This window comes from Callorhinus ursinus, unplaced genomic scaffold (genome assembly GCF_003265705.2).
Source record: "Callorhinus ursinus isolate GAN/ISIS: 27379988/994484 unplaced genomic scaffold, GSC_fseal_2.0 scaffold5, whole genome shotgun sequence".
NCBI lineage: Eukaryota > Metazoa > Chordata > Mammalia > Carnivora > Otariidae > Callorhinus > Callorhinus ursinus.
The window spans coordinates 49,949,663-49,962,076 of NW_027397067.1; positions in this window are offsets into that span (position 1 = coordinate 49,949,663).

Sequence of the window (12,414 nt, forward strand, 5' to 3'; positions counted from 1 at the left end):
GGATGTGAATGCACCTTAATAAAATGGGAAATACCAAATAAACTTATTTAGCAAATACTGGCTTTGTAAGGACTGACCATTGGGGCTGGGTGGGGGGGTTGTTAGAGGGGTAAGTGATAAAGATAAATGACATTCTTGTCCTCAAGGAGCCAAGAGCCAATGGTGACACACATAGACATTTCCATATATGACGAATATATAAAACAAAATTCTACCTTTGAGAGAGGATAAAGAGTTCAGAGGAAGGAGAGTGGACTTTGTCTTGAAGAAAATCAGATATAGAAGATTCACAAAGAGATATTTGAACCAGGACATAGAGGACATGGACATAAGGAGATGAGGGGTGGGAAGAGGAATGGCATTCTGGGTCGTGGGAACAGAGTATGTAAAAGGTTGGGGAGGTGATGGCAAGTCAGGTCTGATAAAGCTAAACAAGCATGGACCACCCCTCACCCTACAGGGGAGGAAGAGGAAGAGAAAACAGAAGAGGGGCAGTCAGAGAGAAGGGGGATGAGAAAGCATTGTGTGGGGGGAAGACAACAATACAGAATTTCAAGAAGGGCACCAGGATCGAATGCTATAGAAGGACTGGAGAGTGTGGTAGACACCTGCTGTTCCGGCCCCTATTCTTGTCCTTATTCTGGTAATAGTCACTAGAGTTTCTTTGGCGGGAAATCCTCCACCCACCAGGAAGCCCTCACAGTGATGGGTTCAGGGATGGGCACATGTCCCAATGAGAGCAGATTCTAAGACTTTTGTTAGGTGGAGCAGATGGGGAGTTTGTTCCTTCCTGCTGGGCTTGAACCTGGAAGGGTATAAACGAGAGGCTTCTGGGAGCCGTGTAGACGACACGGCTGTTAAGTGAACAGAACCAACACAGAGGACATGAAGGAGAGATGGAGAGAGGTTGGGTTCTCACATTGTTGGAGCTTCTGAAACTACCCGTGCCTCAAGTCCCCTCCTCTAGACTTTCCTCTTTTGTGGAAGCTGGTTTACTTTGCGTCTTCTGTCACTTTCAACAGTAAACCGACAGAGGCTGCGAAGTACCTTTGAGTTTGGAGATGAGGTGGTCACATGCGGCCTCAAGGATGGCGTTTTCAATAATGGAATGCAGGGTATGGCCGAATTTCCTCAGCTCTCAGAGTATGCACATGTCAAAATGATTAAAAATTAGAAAGCCTCAATTATTTCAAGTTCCGGATTTGGCCGTCAAGCCAGAAACAAGAAATCCAAGAAGGTTATACAACTGTTATGGAAAGGGTGTTGTGTAAAGGTGAAAGGAATAATTTTAAATGTAATGCAACTCCTACCAGCTATTCAAATAACACACCACCTTAGGTAAGTAAGACGGGATGTCAGGGCGGTTGTGACATCCTCTCTGAAACCGTCCAGGTGAATGATTTCAAAGGTTTCTTTATTTTAGATACAGTGCACAAGGATTTGGGGAGACAGACTCGATGTTGGGGGGAAGCAAAACTGCCATTTTGTATTCCTCCCGCTGGGGTAGAGTCTTGTTGATTGACTCACAGAACAAAGTGTGTCTGAGAGCACGTTAGTCCTCAGAGGATGAACTGACACTCAAAGATTTACGAAGACTGATGCTTAGTCACAGAACAGCCCTGATGGATGGCTTCAAGGGGTAGCAAGGTAGAGGAGAAAATCGTGACCTCCCTCACTGAGAGCCGTGCGTTTAGGGGGAAACGAATCTACCAGGCCCAGTGACAGTTAAGTCCTCAGCAAGTCTGGTGTCCAGGAGTTTGCTTTCCCTGTTCTCCTATCGTGTCCCGCTCCTGTTCTAGGCCCCTGGGGCCCTCAGAGGGTTTCAAGCCATTGTTCACGGGCAGAGGGAAGGGATGGTGAGGGTGTGCAGGCAACACCTCAGAGAACAGGACAGAACTGGGTGTCTCCAGAAAGCATGCCCCAGCTGGGGTCTGTGGGAAGCCCCAGTTCCCTGTCCCACCCTGGGATCCAAGTCCCATGACCCAGGCAGGGTAATGAGGTTATATTTGAATCAGTGATCGAAGTGGGGAGTAGGCAGCATGGACAGGTCAAAATAGAAAAAAATCAAAGGAGGAATTGGAATTAGGAGTCTAATCCTGGTTCTGATGCCAACCTCTGGTGTGAGCTTGGCCGAGTCACTCTCAGGGCCTCTGTCTCTTCAACTGAAAAACATGGAGTTAAGTTAATAGGACCTACCCTCTGTGCTTTTAGAGTTTTATGATTCTGTGAACAGGGACGGAAGCTCATCCACAGAGTGCCCTGCATAGCCCTAGAGTTCAACTCTTCTCGGGTCAAGGTGGGTGACTTGGATACCGAGTAGGACTTGCCTTTGAGATTCAGGACTATTTTATTTCTGGTCCCTCCACTGAGGCTGAGGGGCTCTGCTTGGGAAGGGTGCCACATACAGAGTGTATAACCCGCAGTCATCAGGGGACGATGCTTGGTGGGACTGATCTTAGAGTCTGTGTGCTGATGAGCAGGGATGACATTTTTTCATTGTTCAGCAATGACATGCATGGGCAGGTGGGAATGGTCCCCTGACTCTGGAGGGTCAGAGAGAGAGAGAGAGAGTGACCTGGTCATCGCACAGCTCCAGAGGGCACTCTTCCCTGAAGCACCAGTCCTGGGTAGAGGGAGATAGCTGTCCTGAATAACAATACCAGCATCGGTAGCTAAGAGTTACCAAGCACTCACGTCAAGTTGGGACTGGGCCAAATACTTGACATGCCTTATTTTACTTCACTCCCACAACAACTCTTTGACCCGAATGCTATTTTTCCCTTTAATAGATGAGGCTTTTGAGGTCGAATGGTTTGCCCAAGGTCACATAGCAATAAATACTGGAGGTAAGCCATTCTGGAACCTGTAATCTACCCATTATGTGACTCCAGATTCCAAAACCAGGTTCAGCTCCTGGCTGCCCTGGGGCCTCAGGTGACGTGAATGGATAAACAAGGATCCAGGAGTGAAATCCTACGTCCCTGACACTGACTTCAGACCTCTAGCGCCCATACTGGGCTGTGGCAAAGCTGCCCATAGTCACCTAAACTGTGATGACTCTGTGGTGGAGCCATTCTGTGTTCTTGCTCGGGTAACCAAGGTCATGAGTGGTAAAATAAGTAAATAAGTAAATAAAATTATAAAGTGGATTTTTTGGTAACAAATTAACAAATCTCATGGGACCAGATCCAACATACCCACACTGACCTGCTTTGGGGGAAAACTTTCAGACATGTTATCGTGTGAGTCCAAGAAACTCAAGGAAAATACCTTTTTTTTATACTTAAAATGGGGAGCCCAGTGCAGGGCTTGACCTCACAACCCTGAGATTAAGACCTGAGTTTACAACCTGAGCCGAAATCAAGAGTCAGATGCTTCACCGACTGAGCCACCCAGGTGTCCTTCAAGGAAAATACTTTCTAAACGTTCTTATCTCCTATACAGTTTGGTCCTACATGGTTTTTATTTGTTTGCTTGTTTCTTGTTTGTTAAAATATTCTGAGGCGAAGCTGCCAGGTGTAGGCACGCCCTAGAAAAGCAGGCTCTAGCAGTTGGTCTTCATTTCCTGCAGCTGCTGTAACAAAGCACCACAAACACGGCAGCTTGAAAGGACATAGATTTCGTCTTTTTTGGTCATGGAGCCAGGTCAATTTCTACTGGACTGTAGTCAGACTATGGGCAGTGCAGTTCCTTTTGGGGCCTCCGAGGGGAGAATTTGCCTCCTGGCCTCCTCCAGCCTTTGGAGGGGGGCAGTATCCCTCGGCTGTGGCCCCGTCACTCCCATCTTTGCCTCCGTGGTCACAGTTTCCTTCTCTTCTTCTTCTTTTTTTTTTTTTTTAAAGATTTTATTTATTTATCTGAGAGAGAGAGAATGAGAGAGAGAGCACATCAGAGGGGATAGGGTCAGAGGGAGAAGCAGACTCCCCGCCGAGCAGGGAGCCCGATGCGGGACTCGATCGCGGGACTCCAGGACCATGACCTGAGCCGAAGGCAGTCGCCCAACCCACTGAGCCACCCAGGCGCCCTCCTTCTCTTCCGTGTCCGGTCTTCCTTAACCTCCCTCTTAGAGTCGCGGCCCACCTGTGTAACCCAGGATACTCTCCCCATCTGAAAATCCTCAACTTCATATCTGCAAAGTCCCTTTTGCCCTACAAGGCAACATCCACAGTTTCCAGGTTCTAGAAAGATAGGCAGGTATCCTTCGGGCCCCTTATTCAGCCTATGATAATGGCTGTCATTATTTCCCTTAAGCAAAAAGACACTTGCCTTCTCAAGTGGTGGCCCAGGCACACTGGGCTCTGCTCGGAGGTTTCGTCTGCCCATCTGCTGGCAGCACGAAACTGTGCTTCCAAAACCTCTCCTGCTCCTGTAACTCACTCAGAATGTGCCACAGTTTCCAAGTTATTTTGGTCATTTTTAGCAAAACTTATTCCAGCAATATAATAATACTTAAGGAAATAGTGAAAGCGCTCCATGGATTACAAAGAGTATAAGAAAAAAAAAATGAATGAACGAACGAACGAATGAATGAATGAACAAATCAGCTTGCACTTTGGAGCCCAACCGATCTGGATTTCAGTTCTGGCTTCTCACCTATCATCTGTGGATTCTTGGCTAAGTTTCTTAACCATTTTAAGCAAGAGCAAATCGTTTTAAAAATACTATTTGGACTTTTGTTGCATAGACCAAAATAGGGTTTGAATAATGTATTTTATATTTTAAAAAAATTTTAATAAAAACATTGTAAAATACAGAGAGTAAAATTCATCTCGTTTGGGCATATAGTACTATGAATTTTGACAACGACATGCAATCTTTTTTCACGCAGGTACCACCACAATCGAGATAGAGAGTATTTCCGTCATCCCCAGAAGTTTTCTTGTGTCCCTTTACAGCCAGTCTTCTCTGCCCCTAGCCCTGGCCCATGGCAACCACTATCTCTTTTATGTCTTTTGAATTTTGTTGACTTTTGATTTGAACACAAAGTGAGCTGCAGAGTATCTGCAGAAGAGTTTACCTATTTCCATTCTAAAAGTCATCTTCATGTGGTATACATATACAAGGGAATATTATTACTCAGCCATCAAAAAAAAAAAATGAAATCCTACCATTTACAATGATGTGAATGGAGCTAAAGTGTATAATGCTAAGTGAAATAAGTCAGAGAAAGACAAATACCATGTGATTTCACTCATATGTGGAATTTAAGAAATAAAACAGATCAACATAGGGGAAGGGGAAAAGAAAAAGAGAGAGAAACAAGACATGAGACTTTTGACGATCGAGAACGCACTGAGGGTTGCTGGAGGGGAGGTGGGCAGGGGACGAGCTAAATGGGTGATGGGTATCAAGGAGGGCACTTGCGATGAACACTGGGTGCTGTTTTCTATAAGTGATGAATCACCGAATTCTACTCCAGAAACCAATGTTGTACTTGTATGTTAACTAAAATTTAAATTAAAAATAGTAATAAAAAAATGTCATCTTCAACTTAGTGGCACTCTTCCTGTGCCCCACATCTAAAGCAAGCCCCCCTCCCCGTCCCCGATGCTGTCAAGATCTAAAGCAAAAGGGATTCAAGGCGGACCTTACTGGGATTTACTCAAGGCCACACCTGGGGCTGAAGCAGGGCTAACAGGCGCTGTGCTGGAGCCTTCCCAACACGGTATAAAGTGATGCAGACACGACGGTGTTGAGCCTCGCGGATGTGGAGCAATCCCCGGACAGGCAGGAGCATGAGATACAAACACAGCAGGCAGGGGGCGGCGCCTCCTATGGGCCCTGGCCCCACCTCCGCCCACGCCCTCTGGCGCAGAGCCTTCCGATCTCTGCACGGTCTCTGCCATCTCATTTTATACTTTTATTTCTCTCACATAAGGTGATGAAGTTGTGTATCGTCCTTCTTCATTAAAAATGTTGTTCATCTTAAATACTTCTTGGGAGAAGATTACTCTTTTCCTGTAAGAGGTACTTAGTACTAGACACCACAGAAGCAGTGAAAATGTTGCTGTAGGTCAAGGATAATACCTAACTACCCATCTGTTACGTAACTGTGTATTTAAGGGCACTAATCTGACCTCCTGGAAAACATAAACTGCACAATATTTATCTGTGTGCTCACAGACCTCTCAGTGGCACCTAAGAAGAGCTCACGTACTTCATGTTCACCTTGTCAATATCACAGTACACGACTCTTTGGAGGGATTTTGCAGCATTTGGTCCACATTAATCAGGTCACAGTTAAAAGTTTCTTTTAGACTTCTTTGGAGCTCCAAACTGAGTGCCAGCCTTATTTTCTTTTTGATTCATACATTTGCCTTCAAAGAAATTCATTTGAGTGATATGATAAACAAGTAATCAACTAATTGCTTTGCAAAATAAATAACTGTAAATGCTAGAATAAACCACTAGATGGCTTCTTGAAAAGGCCAACTATTCCCTTGGTTCCTTCAGCAACTTGTGTAAGTAACAGATAAGCCACTCCTGGTGACCTTATATCTCTATTTATATATAGTTATTATCCTTCCTTTAAAGTTGGAAAGGAGAAGAAATAGTTTCTTTGTTTCCTTGACTATGACTAATGCATCATTTGGGGGACATGTTAATATACATGTGTAATTTCATATTATAACTTTATTTTAGAACTTTCTAGATTTACAAAATATATTTTCGCATTAAACAAAACTTTCACATTATGACTTCAAGAGCATATAGATTGAGCAAATATTTACGGAATATTTATTCCGTAAATATTTATGGAATAATTAATTGTTGAATTTGAATCCATTAGGCCCTGGGCTCAGGCCCTCATATGTTCTCTCATGTCGACAGGAACTCCATGAGGTAGGAAGTCTTACTTCCATTTTACAGATGTAAAAACTATGGTTAAGAGAGGTTAATTGCCAGGGTAATACAGTTAGTTGATCAGATTTCAAGGCCAATGGAACTGACAACAACTATATTATACTGCTAAATAGATGAAGACAGTATTTTCTGTCTTTAATTTGATAAAAAAAATTACTTTTATCCCGCAGAATAAGCAAGATTATTTATACAGGAATAGCTTAGACCTAATTCTTTTTTTTTTTTTTTAAAGATTTTATTTATTTGACAGAGAGAGACACAGCGAGAGAGGGAACACAAGCAGGGGGAGTGGGAGAGGGAGAAGCAGGCTTCCCGCTGAGCAGGGAGCCCGATGCGGGGCTCGATCCCAGGACCCTGGGATCATGACCTGAGCCGAAGGCAGACACTTAACGACTGAGCCACCCAGGCGCCCCTAGCTTAGACCTAATTCTAAAAGCAAAAGGAGAAAAAGAATATTGTTTGTATTTTTGTTCTCTAATCATTAACAGCCTTATTGAGATAAATTACATATCACAAAGTTCACCCATTTGAAGCGTTCCATTCAATGGTTTTTAATATACTTACAAAGTTTTGCAACATTCATCTAATCTGTCTTCAGAATATTTTTATCAACCCTGAAAGAAACTTGTACCCATTAGAAGTCACCAATCCTAACTCCCCCAACTGCCCATTTCCTAGCTCTAGGCAACCAATTATCTACTTTTTGTCTCTATAGGTTTCAAGACATTTCATATAAATAAGGTCATATAATTTGTGGTCCTTTGTGACTGACGTCTTTCACTTGGCATAATGGTTTCAAGTTTATTCATGTTGTAGAATGTTTTTCCACTTCATTCCTTTTTCTTGCCAAGTCATATGTCATTTTCTGGCTATATCACACTTTTATCCATTTATCAAATGATGTACATTTGGGTTATTTCTACTTTTTGGTTGTTATGAATAATGCTACCGTAAATGTATTATGAATAATGCTACTATAAAAACATACAAGTTTTTATGTGGACATATGTTTTCATTTCTTTGGGTATATACCTAGGAGTGGGATTTCAGGGTCATATGGTAGCTCTATATTTAACTTTTGAGGTATTGCCAAACTGCTTTCCAGAATGGCTGCACCATTTTTATATTTGCACAAGTGAGGCATGAGGGTTCCAATTTCTCCATATTCTTGCTAACACTTGTTATTCCTGCTCTGTGTGATTATAGCCATCCTAGATTGTGAAGTGGTTGTTTTTAAACCTTTTTGTGTTTTTAATAAAGCAAACGTGGTACCAAATAAAACAGAAATCCTTACTCTATGAAATAAAATCTTAACTATAAAGTAAAATTTCTCCCTTATTCTCTTTGTGAAAACATAGTAAAGAATTAGTTCGTGCTTCAAGAGTTATACTCTTTCCAATATCAATAACAAAGGCACTTATTGATGCTGTTGATGATGATTCAGAGGACAATATCTATCATACAGGTAAGTCCTGAGGATTAGAAATGACAGACATAAGGCATCTAGTACTATGGTTGGTACTCAGGAAGTACTCAATACATGGATGCTTGGGGCACCTGGGTGGCTCAGTTGGTTAAGCGACTGCCTTCGGCTCAGGTCATGATCCTGGAGTCCCGGGATCGAGTCCCGCATCGGGCTCCCTGCTCAGCAGGGAGTCTGCTTCTCCCTCTGACCCTCCCCTCTCTCATGTGCTCTCTCTCTCTCTCATTCTTTCTCTCAAATAAATAAATAAAATCTTAAAAAAAAAAAATACATGGATGCTTATTTCCACTCCAAATCAAGAAAATGGTTACAAAGAATCACTTCGCACACTTGGTTAACAGTTCTAGCGGCAACTCATGAGCTAGAGAGATGGAAATTATATTGTACGGTGACATCTCAATAAAAAACAGCAATAATGCAAATCCAGCCAAAGGGAAGTAATAGGAACACAATGGAGTTAAAACTCATACAATGCACAATAACCAATACAACATCTATATTTAAGTCAGACTTTGAAAAACGAAATCTAAAAGTCAAACTAGGTAAGAAATTTCTATGTTCTTTGAAATCAGAGCTCAGCAGATAAGATAGAAATATACAGGATCCTATTGTAGTGAAGTTGCAAAATGTTTTTGAATATTATTTATAAGTTGCTTATTACCATAGTTTCTGTATAGAAATAACTTCCCTGAAAGTCTGGTGTTTATACTAGCTCAACACATGTTACTAAGTCCATAACATGGAGTCACATCTTTCCTGTTCGGAGCTCTATGGAATTTCTTCATTTTGGCCTTTGTAAAATAAAATAGATGTCTGTGTCAAGATACCACTTTTCACTGAGATACAGACCTAAGTTGTTCTGTAATCAAGAAAACAGGACAATGGCTAATGTAGGAAATCTGCTCTTTAAAGAAGGCTCTACTAACATAAAATGTATTATACACAGTGGAGGGAAGAAGAAAAATAAGCTTTTTTAATTTGGAAAATGAATCTGTAATATTGGCAATTAAAATTTATTTTCAACCTCTTATGCTCTGGGAAAGGCTTTTGCATAGTCTCTTTTTTTCTTTTTCTTTTGTTTAATCCTTACAGTAATAACCCTTAAGGGTAGGTATTATGCCATGTTCCAGATGAGACAATAAGGCTTGGAGAGATCAAGTGATTTATTCCGTTATAAAACTCTTTAGCAGCAGAGCTGGGATTCAGACTGTGATGGGTCTGACTCCAAAGCCCAGGTTTTCCAGCTCACTGTATTTGTCCTTAGTGAAGCTTCCATGTCACTTTTAGGAAAATATTAAGCTTCTTTGGGCTTGAGCCTCCCTCCTATACATGGGAAGATTCACCCTCGTTGACATCTCAGTATCTTTACTTGAAATCACTCTTAGTAAATTCTTTTCAAAATATATTTATTTCAATATCAATAAACCATGTGTACTGTCAGTTAGCATAGGGTGACTTGGTTCTATGATATTCCAGCACTGGTTTCCAAATTTATTGATCCTGAAAGCCTTTTGTTCAAATATAACTGTTATAAACAGTTTTATGTTTTATATTATAACTGTTACAGTTACTTTGGCAGAGAACAGGGCCAGCAGTTTATTAATAACTCGACCATCAACCACAGCAATCAGTGCTTCTTGGGCACTACACTGCATGTAACCATCCCTGTTCTAACTTGTTTGTATGTATTATCTCATTTAATCCTCCAGCCCACAGCTATTATTCCCAATTTAAGAACTGGTTGACAAGTTAGGAATGGATTACTCTGTGGGTAACTGAGAAGCTTACTACAGGTGCTTTTCATGGAACTGGCAATCAAGGGAGCCAAGCGAAGGCTTGTACCGTTGCTCAGAGACCTGAGGCTATTTCTTGTCCTTTCCCTACACCTTTAGAATGAGGCTCCTTTGCTGCTGCATGTTGGGTACACAGCCAGCAGTGTTTGCTACAATGAAGGAACGAAGTGATCTGAAAATCACTAGGTTCTAGGAGTCTCATAACCCGTAACTCCAGAGGCGCCTGAGTGGCTGTTGGTTAAGTGACTGCCTTCGGCTCAGGTCATGATCCTGGAGTCCTAGGATCAAGTCCCACATCAGGCTCCCTGCTCAGTGGGGAGTCTGCTTCTCCCTCTGACCCCCACCCCCCGTCTCGTGCTGTCTTTCTTTCAAATAAATGAAATCTTAAAAAAAAAACCAACATAACTCCTGATTCAGTCACTAAGGTAATTTCCCCAGCAGGATCCTCCGCCTCCTCCATCTGGGAATTCCCTTCAGCTCATCCCAGGAGAGGTACTATAGTTTCTTCTCCCTTTTCTTGCTCTCATTTTGACTTTTATTCTGGGTTGCAGTTCACATCCATGATTCCAGGGGAAGAGGCTGTACTCAGAAGCATTCGGGTAAGTATACTTTCACGATCTTTAGAAACCACAATTCTTTCAGGATGTTTCATGCACCATTTCTCATTTAATTCAAGCTTCAGAGATGTTCTCTGTTGAATAGACAATAACAGCAAACACGAGCCAGGTACTGCTACAAGAGCTTTACATAGTTTAATTTATTGAATCTACCAACAGCCCTATTATCTCCATTTACAGACAAAGAACTGAAGTGCGGAGTGATCAAGGGGTTTGCTGGAGATCACAGGTAATAAGCAGGGCAGGATTAAAATCCAGGCGCTCTGACTTTTACCTGCTATGTCGTCTCTAATAAATTTAAAAATAAAGATTTTATAGATTATGATATCATATGTTGAAATAGAAGTTATTTTAAATATAGCTGAAAAATAACTCATTGTTACCATTTATCACTGCCTAAATACTTATTTAAATATGCACTGATTGTTTTACCTTTGTATTTGTAATCAATATAAGCACAATTGACGTCCTTGGCATGAAGAGCTGAGTTGATTTGATATCCTTTTGGGAAATGAGCTTCTTACTGGGACTGTAACACTGTTTTTCTGAAACTATTCACTGGCAAGTTAGTGTTTCTTATGTATCAGATACCGTGCTGTGGTAATTACAGATGCCACAAATTCTTTGCTATGTCCACTATTGAGAGTGGAGTCTATCACTTTCTGTTGGGTTGGCCTCGGTGACTTGTTTGACAACATACAGGAGGTGACATCCTGAACCTTCTGAGACTAGGTCGTGAGAAGACTTGCAGCTTCGGCAGGTGCTTGGAACACTCATTCTTGGATCCCAATTTCCATATTGTAAGGAAACACAAGCAGCCCTTGTAGAGGCCCACATGGAGAGGCTCCAAGCCTCCTGGCTGGCGGCCCTGGCTGAGGTCCCAGCCCACAGCCAGCACAGACTTGTCAGTCATAGGTGAACTCTTTTGGGAGTATGTCCTGCAGCCCCCATGGGCGCCAGGAGCAGGATGATCCAATTCCACTGAGCGCTGCCCAAGTTATTGATTTGTGAGCAAACTGAGTAACTTGTGGTTGCTTTAAGCATAAAGTTTGTTACACAGCAATAGATGACCAAAACATATGCGAAGGCCTTTACAAATGTTATCTTAATTTATCCCTCACAATCTTATGACGTAGCTATTATTGTCCTTATTTTAAAACAAGGAAGCTGAGGCTCAGTAAGTTTGTAAGTAATCCAGGTCTGTTAGCTCAAATTTGAAGATGGGTATTTTTCTTTACTGATATTACTTCATTTTATGATTCATCTCATTCACAAGATGACTGTTAAGTCCGACAAGACTAAGTCAGGTCAATTCTTAGTTTTGCCCTTATGAGTTGTGTCCTTGGGTAGATAAAAGTAATATGTAGTTTATATTACAGAGGACTGTGAAGATCCAAAGATACATACAAAAAACTTGGCAAACGGTAGGCACTCAACAGTGGGTAAATAAGTGCTTTGAGAATTCTTTCCTATGATGAAAAAGCAGCTGGTGGTAAAGGACTTAGAAATGGCCTTTGAAAACAAAACAGAGGATCATAGGGGAAGAGAGGAAAAAATAAAACAAGATGAAATCAGAGACGGAGACAAACTGTAAGAGACTTAATCACAGGAAACAAACAGGGTCGCTGGAGGGGAGTGGGCGGGGGGGGGGGGGGGG